Source organism: Aquarana catesbeiana, linkage group LG03 (genome assembly GCF_042186555.1).
Source record: "Aquarana catesbeiana isolate 2022-GZ linkage group LG03, ASM4218655v1, whole genome shotgun sequence".
NCBI lineage: Eukaryota > Metazoa > Chordata > Amphibia > Anura > Ranidae > Aquarana > Aquarana catesbeiana.
The window spans coordinates 259,465,519-259,480,135 of NC_133326.1; positions in this window are offsets into that span (position 1 = coordinate 259,465,519).

A 14,617-nucleotide genomic window follows, 5' to 3' on the forward strand; every position below is an offset into this window, starting at 1 on the left:
CTAACTTTTGTGCATTGACCTCTGTTTCCTATTTGTGTTTGCTTGTGTAGCACCCTCTAGTGCAATGGTTCTCAACTCCTGTCCTCAGGACCCACTAAAAGGCCAGATTTGCAAGATGACTGAAATACATCACAGGTGATATCATTTGCTGCTATGATTGCAGTATGCTAGTCTGCATCTCCCCATGGTATTGCTTAAAATCTGGCCTGTTAGTGGGTCCCGAGGACAGGAGTTGAGAACCACTGCTCTAGTGTGTGCTATAGCGTGTGCTACTAGTAGTGAGAGTAGGTAAACTATTCTCTGACTTATGTTACATGGTGAGTCTGTAATTGGGTCAGGGTTACAGGGTTGGATGACTCATCCTGGCAGCTGTCTGGTGCTCCTCCTGTTTCTAGAATGCTGGAGAATATTCTAGAATATAGTGGGTGGAGGTTAGGAGGGACTTCCTTGAATATTTATGGGCCCTCAGCCAATCCCCAGACGTGGGCCTGGCAGGGAACTGGGAACCCATAAATAGACATGGGTCATGCCAGCAAAGCAGCTCAGGTGGAAGATGGAGAAACAGTGCTGAGGGAGGCTGTCAGTGGCCCTTGAGAGACCCCTTACCTGGGGGGGGGGGGGTTTACCTTGGGCTGGCCTGGAAGGATGCCATCACAGTAGGAAATTGGAGGCATTCAGATCGGAGGGGTGGTGGAGAGAGCAAGGAGAGACAATAGATCAGCATGGTGCAGGGACCGACATGGGGAAAGACTACCATCTGTAGCAGGTTTGTCTTTAAGACATAGGTGTGCCAAGTCTTCATACAACCTTGCCCTACGGAATCTCCATGTGTGTGTGCCAGTTGGGCAAGACTGGGGCAGAGAGAAGAAAAGCAGCTAGGTGCAGCTGGTTGCAGCCAGGTGTGCTAGCATTCTGTAAGCAAGTGGAACTTGGATCAGTGACTACAGGAAGGCAGAAAGAAGTGTTATGCTGTTCACTCTGTTTGTGCTACTTTGTCAAAAGAGATTGAGGGTTAATGCCCGTAATGGGCCTTTTCTGAACTAGCAATATACTGTTAGTTCCCTCAAGAGTGAATCAACAGGAGCTGTACATAGAGGAATCAAGAGTGTGCAGGAGAAAGTGAGAAGAGGAATTTGTAAATAGGGATGAAGTTGTCCCTGAAGTTCTGTTTGTGTCACACTGGGCATCCCATAATTCCCTACCCCATCCAAGTTATCATCCCCTAATAAAACAACCAAACAAGCCAAAGACTGTTTTCTGCATTGAGTGAGTGAAAGAAATGCTGTGTGACTGGCTGTGCAGCAGTGGGGAGCTCTAACTTCAGCAACTCCTACGGGGGTAGTGCTACACTTGTCCTCTGCCTGTCCTGACCCCCACCCTGTACTCGGTTCTCTGTCACCTCAGCCCTGTTTCTATTTGTTTTGGTGTGATCTGAAGTCCTTTTGCCTGGCCCACTGTTCATCTGGTATGTTCTAGAAACATGCTCCCACTTTCTTGGTGCAGGCTGGCTGCCTGGTCCAGTCTGCTGTTCATCTGGTATGCTTCAGATCCATGTGTTCACTGACCTTGGTGTTATCCACAGTCCTGCTGCCTGGCCCAGTCTGCTGTTTATCTTCTATGCTTCAGACCCATGTGTCTAAACCAATGCTCCTGTTGGCTTTGGTGTCATTCCCAGTCCTGCTGCCTGCTCTGGTCAGCTATTCATCTGGTATGCTCCAGATTCATGATTCAGTGTGCCTTGGTGTGATCTGCCGTCTTTAGTTTCTTTTTTTTTCATATGGCTCCTGTCCCCTTCTACTAGGGTGGGTTAGTCCTCACATTTTAGAGCAGGGTGAACCTAGGGGTTGCAACCTAGGGTCACCACACGCTCCATAGATCTGCGTGTCCTGTGGGATCCCACATCACCTTGTCATAAGTATCGGGGTTAAAAAATAATGAATTCCTAAGGCCTCTGCATCATATATTTTTATATATATATTTTGTGAACATAACAGAAGCCATTTTGCTTCTTTTTTTTTTTTTTTTTTTTAAAGAGGTTAGTTTATGTTCATTGTCTTTGAAACAAAGAAACCCTCACAAGAGGGTTTGTAAGAGACTCTAGGCTCCTTACATATCAGCCTGAGTTGTAAATTAAGAGACTGGTTACACATTAGAGTTGGGAAGCTGAAAGAATTTGGAGAGGGGAGAAGATCTTTAGTTTTGTGACGGAAAGACGAGAGGAGAAAAACAGTGCAGAGATGTAGGAATGAGAGTAAAAGAAGTCCTTTGGGACACCTAACTGCAGAGGCGGCTTTAGACTTTGTGAGGCCTTAGGCAAAACTTAGACATGAGGCCCCACTCACTCCCATAATGGGAAAAATAATTCAAGGGATGAAAATGAACTGTATTAGGAGGGTACAGTATAGGGGAGTGGACAGTACAGGGGGTAGGTAAGTGGGCATAATAAAGATATATTTTCCTCAAGCAGAGCTGCACAGGGAAGCTGCTCTCACAGATCCTACCTATTCTGGTAGGCTGTCACAAAGAGAGAAATAAAGGGGGATGGGTGGAGAAAGAAAGAAGGAAGGATTGAAAGGAAAGAAAGAGAAAGAAAGATGGAAAGGAAAGAAAGATGGAAGGAAAGAAAGAGAAAGAAAGATGGAAGGAAAGAAAGAGAAAGATGGAAAGGAAAGAAAGAGAAAGAAAGATGGAAGGAAAGAGAAAGAAAGATGGAAGGAAAGAAAGATGGAAAGCAAAGAAAGATGGAAGGAAAGAAAGAGAAACATGGAAAGGAAAGAAAGAGAAAGAAAGATGGAAGGAAAGAAAGATGGAAGGAAAGAAAGATGGAAAGCAAAGAAAGATGGAAGGAAAGAAAGATTAAGAAAGATGGAAAGAGAAAGAAAGATGGAAAGGAAAGAAAGAGAAAGATGGAAAGGAAAAAAAGAGAAAGAAAGATGGAAAGGAAAGAAAGAGAAAGATGGAATGAAAGAAAGAGAAAGAAAGATGGAAGGAAAGAAAGAGAAAGATGGAAAGTAAAGATAGAGAAAGAAAGATGGAAGGAAAGAAAGAGAAAGATGGAAAGGAAAGATAGAGAAAGAAAGATGGAAAGGAAAGATAGAGAAAGAAAGATGGAAAGGAAAGAAAGATGGAAAGAAAAAGAAAGAAAGATGGAAGGAAAGAAAGAGAAAGAAAGATGGAAATGAAAGAAAGAAAAAGAAAGATGGAAAGGAAAGAAAGATGGAAAGGAAAGAAAGGTGGAAAGGAAAGAAAGATGGAAAGGAAAGAAAGATGGAAAGGAAAGAAAGATGGAAAGAAAAAGAAAGAAAGAGAAAGAAAGATGGAAGGAAAGAAAGACAATGAAAGATGAAAAGGAAAGAAAGAGAAAGAAAGATGGAAGGAAAGAAAGATGGAAAGGAAAGAAAGACATAGAAAGATGAAAAGGAAAGAAAGAAAGAAAAAGAAATATTGAAGGAAAGAAAGAGAAAGAAAGATGGAAGGAAAGAAAGAGAAAGAAAGATGGAAAGGAAAGAAAGAAATAGAAAGATGGAAAGGAAAGAAAAATAAATATTGAAGGAAAGAAAGAGAAAGAAAGATGGAAGGAAAGAAAGAGAAAGAAAGATGGAAAGGAAAGAAAGAGAAAGAAAGATGGAAGGAAAGAAAGAGAAAGAAAGATGGAAAGAAAGAAAGATGGAAGGAAAGAAAGAAAGATGGAAGGAAAGAAAGAAAGATGGAAGGAAAGAAAGGAAAGAAAGAGAAGGGGGTGGAGAAAGAAGGAAGGAAAGAGAAAGAGACAAAAAGAATGGAAAGAAAGGAAAAAAAGAAAGAGAAGGGGATGGAGAAAGAAGGAAGGAAAGAAAGAAAGGAGAAAGAAAGATGGAAAGAAAGAGAAGGAAGGAAGGAAAGAAAGAGAAAGAAAGAGAAGGAGGTGGAGGAAGAAGGAAGGAAAGAGAAAAAGAAAGAATGACAAAAAGAATGGAAAGAAAGAAGGAAAGAAAGAAAGAAAGAAAGAAAGAGAAAAAGAATGGAAAGAAAGAAAGTGATGGGGATGGAGAAAGAAGGAAGGAAAGAGAAAAGAAAGATGGAAGGGAAGGAAGGAAAGAAGGAAGGAAGGAAGGAAGGAAGGAAGGAAAGAAAGAAAGAGAAAGAAAGAGAGGGGGATGGGGAAAGAGTGAAGGAAAGAGAAAGAAAGAGACAAAAAGAATGGAAAGAAAGAAAGAGAAGGGGATGGAGGAAGAAGGGAAGGAAGAGCATCCCCTACATCAGTGTACTCACTGGGAGGCAGGAGGGACTTGATGGATGGATGGATCAGACTCCCCTTGTCCTTTTCCTTTTGCTGGGCTTCAGCTTGAATCTTCCCGCCCACACATCCCCTTCTCTGAGGCAGAGCAGAGAACACTGCCGAGGAGAGTGGGCGGGGCAGACACAGGAGGAGAGGGCGGGAGGAGGAGGGGCAGAAGCTCTCTCTCCTCTTCTGTCTGGCTGTGCGGGCAGAAGGGGGAGGGGGAGATCTGTCAGAGCTCTACTGAGCGGCTCTCCCTGTCTGTGATCCAGGGCTCCGATCACATGTCTCACTCGCAGCCTGTATCTCTTCCTGTAGCAGAGCGAGGGGACTCGGGACTGTGTGATGGCAGAGATCTCTGCTGCTGGAAGAGCCGGCTCTCTAATTAGGTAAACTAGCCAGCTGTGCGAAGCCCCTATGACTGCGAGGCCTGAGGCCACCGCCTATTTCGCCTAATTAGAGAGCCGCCTCTGCATAACTGATTCTTCTCATAACAGCAGATTTCTTTATCTTTGGTAAAATATTAATCTTTTATTTTTACCTTTTGGGTAATTGAAGTTGTTTGAGCATATGCTTAACTAACCCAATCAATATTGGCAGTTCAGTTTTGAAGTGATTTGAGTTCTAACTGTACGAATTTGGTTCGATTTTAAACCAAGGGAGATACATATCTTGTTATATCTCACAAAACTGATTTCAAAGTTTTATGATTGGATTAGTTATACTATGTGTTGAACCATAGATTCATTCTAATTTTATTTTTATTTAAAAATTAGTCTTGGTTAAATTACGAAGTTTGTATGTGGTTAATAAAATTGTCCATATAGTGTAAAAGAGGTTTAAGCTTGAAGGTCCATTTGTTTTAAGAAGAATCACATATGTAAACAAACTAGGTGTTGACTTTAACACAAGTCTATAGAGCAACGGAAAGCTATTTACTAAGTGTTACTAAGTCTAAGTTTAAAAAAACAAAAGTGTTGAAGTATGACATGTTGTAACAAGAGCTTGTGGTAAAATATATTATCATCTGTATTACCCATATATTTGAAGTTATATAATTTTTTTTGTATTATTAACAAATATATCTGATATTTTTTTACACTGAATTTTAGTTAATAAATATATATGTTTTTGGCACATTGTTGTACTCACTCATCTCATCTTGCATAATTCCATAAATATAATACTGTTTTAATACTTCAGTATAAACATCTGACAACCTGTTCACATATGGGTCCACTGTTCTTGTACATTACACTTCCCTACACACACACATTTGTGGTAGTGTTAATTAACAGCCCCCCCCCCAGCATTGTTGGCTAGTGGCAGTCAGGGCTGCTGTTAGAAATCACGGGGTTCCGTACAGACTATCTGACAGGGCCCCCTTCCCCCGAACATGTCAAGACAGTATTTTCACAAAAAATACACTAAAATGATTAGTACCGGACACATAACGTAACTTACAAAATGTCTGCAAAATGTTAAAGGTAAAACTGTATTGAGTTAAAAAAAGTTTTGTGTCTTGGGGCTCATTCACATGGGTGCGGTGGCCTGTACAGTGTGAATCAGTGTTTTTTTTTTAATGTGGCAATTGCTGTATGCAGACAGCCTATGTTACGCTATGGGGACACAGCAGCTGCATAAACACAGCCTCAGGTCCTCATTTGACAGGCGTGTGGATGCAGGTGTATGGCCCCCAAACATTGACAGTGTGTATTTGAGGCCACTCACCCACACCTACACACCTATCAAATTAGGACCTGTGGCTGTTTTCATACTGCCCCTGCATCCTTATAAAGTAACAGACGGCTCCCGTTGCACAAACAAACCGCTCATTCACACTGTATGGGCCATAGAAAATGTGTGAATTATGACAGACCCAACCAGGACAGGGACTTTTGGAGGGGACTAGGGGCTAGCTTTCTACCCACTGATTATGGCCCATGAAGGAGACCGCTTCTCCCAGTCAGAGCATGGTAAAGACCTCAGTTCAGCCTCTGATCCCATGAGGCTGAACAAAAGGAGAGAGCAGATCATTCTCTAATGATGGCCAACAATGTGAGGATGCAGAGAGCAAGGCTTGGATTAACTTTCTGAATAAGGACAATAAAGCTTCCCTTCTGGAGTGGATGGAAAGGTGTAATATTAATCTTGTACAGGTTAATTGTCAAAGGAAACATGGTGGCCCTCCTGCAGATTGGGTTGGAGAAGCTCCTCCACTTGGGACAGAAATATTTATCAACAATCTTCCTCAAGAAATCTTTAAAGATAAATGAATTCCACTTTTTCTTATGATGACTTTTCTCATGGACAGATTACACAAGTGAAACTCAAACAGCTGACAGACAGCATGTGTAATGTAATTTGTGTATCTGTGGGCTTGGTTCTGGATTGTCTGGGGTGGACACACCCGGACTAATCAAAGTTTGGGTGCCTGGCCGTTGATTAGTTTACTCTTAATTAGATCACTGTTAGCTGTTAGTTGCTACTTGCTAGCTGTTGATTAGCTTACTGTTTATGTTTATGTATATGTTAGCTGTTCATTAGATGTACTGTAATGCCCCGTACACAGATTTTCCGCTGGAAAATGTCAGATCGGAGCGTGTTGTCGGAAATTCCGACCATGTGTGGGCTCCATCGGACATTTTCCATCGGATTTTCCGACACACAAAGTTGGAGAGCAGGAGATAAAATTTTCCGACAACAAAATCTGATCGCGTCAATTTCTGACCGTGTGTGGCCTGTTCCGACGCACAAAGTGCCACGCATGCTCAGAAGAAATTTCGACACGGAACAGCTTGGTCAGGTAAAATTAGCGTTCGCAATGGATACAGCACTTTCGTCACGCTGCAATGTTAAAAATGGTTTAATACAGCGCACTCTCTTCTTCTTTATAATGTGACAAGAATTAAGTAGTTTTGCTGCTCATATTCACACACACGTCTCACAAACTTATTTTTTTGTTTTTTTTTCTTGGGATTCCCTGAATATATTGTTATTAGTCACATCTGACAGAATTATTTTTTTTTTCGTTTTCTTTCTTTTTTTTGATTTAAAGCCATTTTTGTTTTAGATTTTATGTTTGTATTTTTTCCAAGGCTGATCTTTGTTATTTTTAGTTTTACTCCAGACTATTTTTGTGTGTGTTTTGTGTGTCAAGTTACCACAACACCATTGATATCTTTTTTATTTAATCTCAAGGAGATTGCTTGGTGTCCCTTGTTAATTTCACATTGTATTTTTGAAATGTACCTGAATCCTCACAAACTGTCCTTTTTGAAGTAAAACACACATAGGCAAGTATAATTCAAAACAAAATTCCTTTATTAAGGGCTCTGAACCAAACAAAGAGGGAGGCAACGCTGGATAAACAGGAGAAATTAGCGAAGCCTGGGACCCCCAGGGCAGACATCAATTCTTGAACATCAAAATTGGTGGCCTGAGGAGTCCATATGTAAGGGAGGCCAGTCTGGTCCAGAAGTCCCAGAGATCCGGAAAGCAGCAGATGACATCTGTGTCCCCAGGCTGTGGTACCACAAGAGGCTGCATCTTTTGGCCGACCAGATTGGATCCAGGGTCCTCACTTTCTGGTCTTCTTCCACGCTTCATTCCGGGCTGTGGCTGTGCTGTTGGAGATGTGGCAGGAGGAGGAGTAGGACCTGGAGGAGGAGGACTGGGAGGACCTGGAGGAGAAGGAGGAGGACCTGCAGGAGGAGGAGGAGGACCATCTGTGAGTTCGCAAAGGTGTGTCTGAGATGTAATTTGGGCCCTCATACCTTTATTAAGAGCCTCCAATATGAACGACTCACACATGAGTTGTTGTCCCTCCTCCATCCTCTGCATTTTAGAGGCAATGATGGCAGCGAAGTCATCCTCCACGGTCTGTGGTGCTCCCAGGGCCTCTGTAGCCCTCCAAAAGAGGCCTATGGCAGCCTCCTCTAGGGCACTCCTCCTTCTGCCACTTTCTCTTTCCAGGTGTTGGGGAGGGACCGGCATATCAGGCAGCCGGCTTGGCCCGGCCGCCTCCTGGCTGCGACTTCCCTGTGTATGAAAAAGGGACATGGTTTTAGTTTTTGCATCATCAATCACAATCATAAATTAGTACTCCAAACTAACATCTAGTTAACATCATTGATTGGACAAGCAGAAATATTTAGAAGAATGCTATACCTGGCTCAAGCTGGGCTCCTCCACATGTTGCTGCCTGGAAGGCCCAGGTTGGGCGTCAGAAGCCTCAGCTGGGGGGGAAGGACGCGTGGAAGGAAGATTGGAGAGGGATGACCTGGGTTCAGTCTGGCCTGCCAGAAAATGCAGCCTGTCATAGTACCATATCCTGGGGACATAGATGTCATCTGCTGCTCCGGATCTCTGCGAATCATGGACTTTCTGGCGCTCTCTTACATATGTGCTCCTCAGGCCACAAATTAGGATCTTCAAATATGTGATGTCTGCCGTGGGGATCACCTGCTTCACAATTTCCAACAATTGATCCAGCGCTGCCTTCCTCTTTGTTTGGTTCCTGTAATGTGGGTGGTTGATCTCCCACAAACAGGCAGCTCCCTGAACATGTCAATGAATATTGACATGAAGTCATTATCTTGTAATAAGATATCCATGTTCACTGCAAGACACAACACATGACAAAGCCTAATGTCAGACAAAACTCTCCTAATCTTGTTACAATATAGGCCTCAATCTAGAAGCAGTATAGGCACAAGTTTGTCTCTTACCTTCATTCTTACGATCGGCGCGTCCAATGCTCCTTCCTCCGCTCACAGATCGTACGTAATACGCACGTGTGTTACGCTTTATACACACTGCGCATGTGTGTAACTCCGCCCGCCCCTGATGTTCTTTCTAGTCTATTCCCCGCCCCTTTTCGTTCGGCGCAGTGGGGGAAGAGAGCACATGGCGGAGTCAGAGCAGGTGCGTGCTAATTATAGCAACGAGGAGGAGGAGGAGGAAAGCCTGGATCCGGACACGTCCCGATCCAGAAGAAGAAGATTTAAGGCCACAAATATGTCCTTTGGGGAGATGTTGGAGATGGTGGACATCCTGAAGAAGGCAGACTATGATGGAAAGTATGGGCCTTACCCCAACCCCAATATCAGAAAGGCCAAGATCATGGCGAAAGTGGTCAAAAGTCTGCACCAGAATTTAGGGGTACGACGATCGAAAGATCAGCTCAGGAAGCGGTGGTGGGACCTGAAATTAAGAGAGCCCGAGCAGTACCGAAAGATCTTGAGAGTGCTGCAAAAAAGTACGTAGTTGTGCTGTGTTCCTATTCTTTTTGTCTTTATTACGTTCGTGCTGCTCCATATGCTTTTCTTAATTGTACAGTTTAAAATGTCAATTTTAATGTTCATGGGCCCATTATTTCGTTCATATCAAACATTTTTTTTTCGGCCTCTAAAACACCATTGTTTAGGCCATATGCATTTTCCTACATTTTTTAGGGCCTACTTGGATGCAAAATATTTGGTTGTGTAGATGGGTTTGTTACTAGAATGAAATGCAAACTAGATTGTGTGTAAGGAGAGGACACTCAGCAGCTGTTTTCACATCTGGACGCTGGAGCACTAGTGTGGGACACAAGAACACCCTTTTTATTAGGGGGGGCACACAGGTGCTCCAGTGTATACTATAGGGGGGTCTCCATCTGTGAAGCTTGTACAAGACAGGTAAAGTATTGCAGGTTGACAAAGGACACTGAAAATGCTACATCTTGGAACTCTGCTAAAATTGACAATTGTACACCACTTCCAAGCAATGTTTCCTATCTATTTATAGTTCTGCCATCAAATATCTGTGTGCTAATTATACCATTTTTGTTTTACATAGGGGAGAAAAGACTCGGAGGACACCCCTCATCCGAGGAGACCAGAGACCCCCCACCACGGGAAGAAGGTGAAATACCCCCAACACAAGTGGAGCAGGAGGAGGAAGAAGATGTGGTGGAAATTGGCACCACAACAGGTGAATGTCTGTGACCACAGGCTCAGGTAAGAGATGGATGCTGGCAGATTTTTTATACCTGTTTTTATTTGTTTTCTCTCTTTTTAGGTGATCGTGAGGTTAGGGATCGAGATCCTTTCACATCAGAAAGTGCCCAGATCCTGATCGGGGAGATAATGGGGTGTAATTTAGAATTGGAAAACATCAAGAAAAAAATCAATGATGTGATTCAAAAAAATAATAACATCATTGATGTTTTGGGGCAAATTTAAAACCCCACAAAATCACTTTTTTTTTGTGTGGTACAAAGTTTTAAATTTTTTAGCAATGTTTCGAAATGCCAAATTTGGAGGATGCACACAGTGTGCCAACATGTGCTATCTGCCATCACGGGAGATCAATGGACACGTTTTGGGGGTGCAACCCCTTCCTCAATAATAAAGTAGCTGTGAGGAAGGGGTTGCTCCCACAAAACACGTCCCTTGATCCCCCGTGATGGCAGCTAGCACATGTTGCCATTCGTAAATTGGTGTGCATCTTCCAAATTTGGCTTTTCCAGGGGTGACTTCACCCCATCTGAACGCAATATCAAACACAGTTCCTAAATACTCATGTCTGATATTGCCTTCAAGTTATACCTTATGTGAACTTTGTAAGTTCAAGTTTTTTGTCTTTCTTGTTGGTTTTACACAGGCCTGTTTTATCGTAAATGGACATTTCTATTTTTGATAATGCCACCCCAAAAATTGTTATACAACAAACATGTTGGTTTGTTTTAAAAACCGTTTCTAAATGCACATGTGATTGTGCAGGTATTAAAAAGTTTGTTAATCAAGAATGTGTGGATTATTGTCTCAATGCTACAACACTTTTGTGGTGATGTAATTGCTGTTTTCTGAGAAAATGGTGGTTATTTCCTAAGGGCAAATCCTCTTTGCACTACAAGAGCATTTTCATTGCAGTTTCAAGAGCACTTGTAGTATAAAAAGTGTCTTTGCCTTTAGTAAATAACAGCCAACAGTGCTTTGTATAAGGTTACACAATCACGCCATTTTCAGGACTCCCCACATTTCTGTCAGGGTCAGCTAAAACAAACACAAGCAGTAAATGTCCACAAAGAATTTCTTTTTTTTTGCTTTTTTATTTGAAAAATAATAATATATGATTAAGTTTATACTCCGCCATATGGATAGGTGTCAGAAATAGGCGGAACCGGTAATTAAAAACCCTCTGTTCCAGGGTGAGGGTCCTCATAGGGAATGGCCGCATAAGATGGTCCCCCAGTGCAAACGCTTCATCAGCAACGAACACGAATGGGAGTCCTTCCACATTGTCCTCTGGAGCTGGCAAGTCCAAGCTGCCATTCTGGAGACGCCTGTAGAACTCCGTCTGGGCGATGACTCCACCATCGGACATCTGGCCATTCTTCCCCACGTCTACATAGAAGAAGTCGTAATTAGCCGACACCACCGCCAACATCACAATACTATTGAACCCCTTATAGTTGAAATAGTACGACCCCGAGTTGGGTGGTGGGATACTTGGCGACAGGGAGCAGTTCTCCCTGTCGCCAAGTCCCGCAGGGTAGCGACGAGCCTCTGCTCCAGAGTGATGGCTTGCCTCATGCAGGTATCCTGCCTGCTGCTATAGGGGGTCAGCAAAGCCAGCAGACGGTGAAATACGGGGTCCGTCATCCGGAGAAAGTTCCTGAAATCATCAGGATTATTCTCACGGATCTCACGGAGCAAAGGCATATGAGAGAACTGGTCACGCTGAAGCAACCAATTCTTGGTCCATGAACTCCTCCCCACCCTGTTCATGGACTGGGCTTGTGTCAAGGTCAGGACCCCAACACCAAGCCCCCGCACAGCACGAACTCTACGAGGAGTACGCATAAGCAACATGGCTAGAAAACGGTCGGCTGCTCAGAACGAAGTAACAGAACGCACTGAAGAACAGCAAGGCCTGTGAAGAGCGACCTGAAAAACAGTAACGAACGCACAAGAACACAATGACTACTTAAAGTCACGCGGAACTTGCTTGCACGCACTGAAGAGCAGATACAAACCCACAAGCACAAACTGAATGGCAGAAAACGATCTGAAAACCACGAGTCTGAAAAAGCGCGAATCGTCTCTCACCAAACTTTTACTAACACGAGATTAGTAAAAGGAGCCCAAAGTGTGCCGCGCTTTGTTCTGAACTGGCCTTTTCTAGTCTCGTCGTATGTGGTGTACGTGACCGCGTGGTTGGCGATCGGAAATTCCGACAACTTTGTGCGACCGTGTGTACGCAAAACACGTTTGAGCCAACATCCGTCGGAAAAAATCCTAGGATTTTGTTGTCGGAATGTCCGAACAAAGTCCGACTGTGTGTACAGGGCATAAGATGTACTGATGATATTACTGTTTAAAGTTTGCTTTGTTTCAGGATAATGTGAGCAAGCTCTCAACTGATTTTGTGTGGTATAAATTCTGGGTGAGTTTACAATAAAGAGTTCCTGTTTGCTCCTAAGCTAGTGTTGTCTAGTTCTTGGGTGCAATTCTCAGCTATAATACCTGGTTTCAGAGTGAAGGAAGCTGTATCTTGTCGGAGGCACCCAGGCAGGGAGATCCAGGCGGTCTGTCACATTTGGTTGGCAGTGGTGGGATCTGCTTCTTCCCTACGGAGCAGTTCCACACTACCACCAGGACACATCTTCGGGAGACCACTGCAGAGTGGCACTATTCCCCACAGAGGTGGAAGTGTATTTTCTGCGGCGGATGCATCGGAAGCTCGCCCAGTTTTTTTTTTTTAACAGAAGAGTTTATTTGACAAATCAGCATTACAGTACAAAGCAAGATATTACATTCAGTGGTGTACAGGTGTAGACAGGAGAAGCCACCTTCATCCGGCAGTCATCCTTTAGTTAACCACTTGCCGACCGCCTCACGCATATATACGTGAGCAGAGCGGCACGGGCAGGCAAAATCACGTACCTATACGTGATTGCCTTCCCGCGGGCGGGGGGTCCAATCGGACCCCCCCCCCCGGTGCCATCGGCGGTCGGCATTTGGCTGGGAGAGTTGAGAGACGAGGGGGAGGCCATCCGATCGTGGCCCCCCCCTCGCGATCGCTCCCAGCCAATGAGAAACATCCCCTGCCTCTGTATAGTACACAGAGGCAGAGGATGTGATGTCATCTCTCCTCGGCTGGCCAGTTTCCGTTCCAGCACCGAGGAGAGACGACATGTAAGTGCACCAACACACACACACAACACAGTAGAACATGCCAGGCACACTAAACACCCCCGATCCCCCCCCGATCGCCCCCCGATCCCCCCCCAATCACCCCCCCCCTGTCACAAACTGACACCAAGCAGGTTTTTTTGTTTTATTTTGTTTTTTTCCTGATTACTGCATAGTGTCAGTTTGTGACAGTTAGCAGTGGTAGGACAGTGAGTATTAGCCCCCTGTAGGTCTAGGGTACCCCCCTAACCCCCCCTAATAAAGTTTTAACCCCTTGATCACCCCCTGTCACCAGTGTCACTAAGCGATCATTTTTCTGATCGCTGTATTAGTGTCGCTGGTGACGCTAGTTAGGAACGTAAATATTTAGGTTCGCTGTCAGCGTTTTATAGTGACAGGGACCCCCATATACTACCTAATAAATGTTTTAACCCCTTGATTGCCCCCTAGTTAACCCTTTCACCACTGATCACCGTATAACTGTTACGGGTGACGCTGGTTAGTTCGTTTATTTTTTTTAGTGTCAGGGCACCCGCCGTTTATTACCGAATAAAGGTTTAGCCCCCTGATCGCCCGGCGGTGATATGCGTCGCCCCAGGCAGCGTCAGATTAGCGCCAGTACCGCGAACACCCACGCACCGTACACGCACCGTACACCTCCCTTAGTGGTATAGTATCTGAACGCATCAATATCTGATCCGATCAGATCTATACTAGCGTCCCCAGCAGTTTAGGGTTCCCAAAAACGCAGTGTTAGCGGGATCAGCCCAGATACCTGCTAGCACCTGCGTTTTGCCCCTCCGCCCAGCCCACCCAAGTGCAGTATCGATCGATCACTGTCACTTACAAAACACTAAACGCATAACTGCAGCGTTCGCAGAGTCAGGCCTGATCCCTGCGATCGCTAACAGTTTTTTTTGGTAGCATTTTGGTGAACTGGCAAGCACCAGCCCCAAGCAGCGTCAGATTAGCGCCAGTACCACTAACACCCACGCACGCACCGTACACCTCCCTTAGTGGTATAGTATCTGATCGGATCAATATCTGATCCGATCAGATCTATACTAGCGTCCCCAGCAGTTTAGGGTTCCCAAAAACGCAGTGTTAGTGGGATCAGCCCAGATACCTGCTAGCACCTGCGTTTTGCCCCTCCGCCCGGCCCAGCCCACCCAAGTGC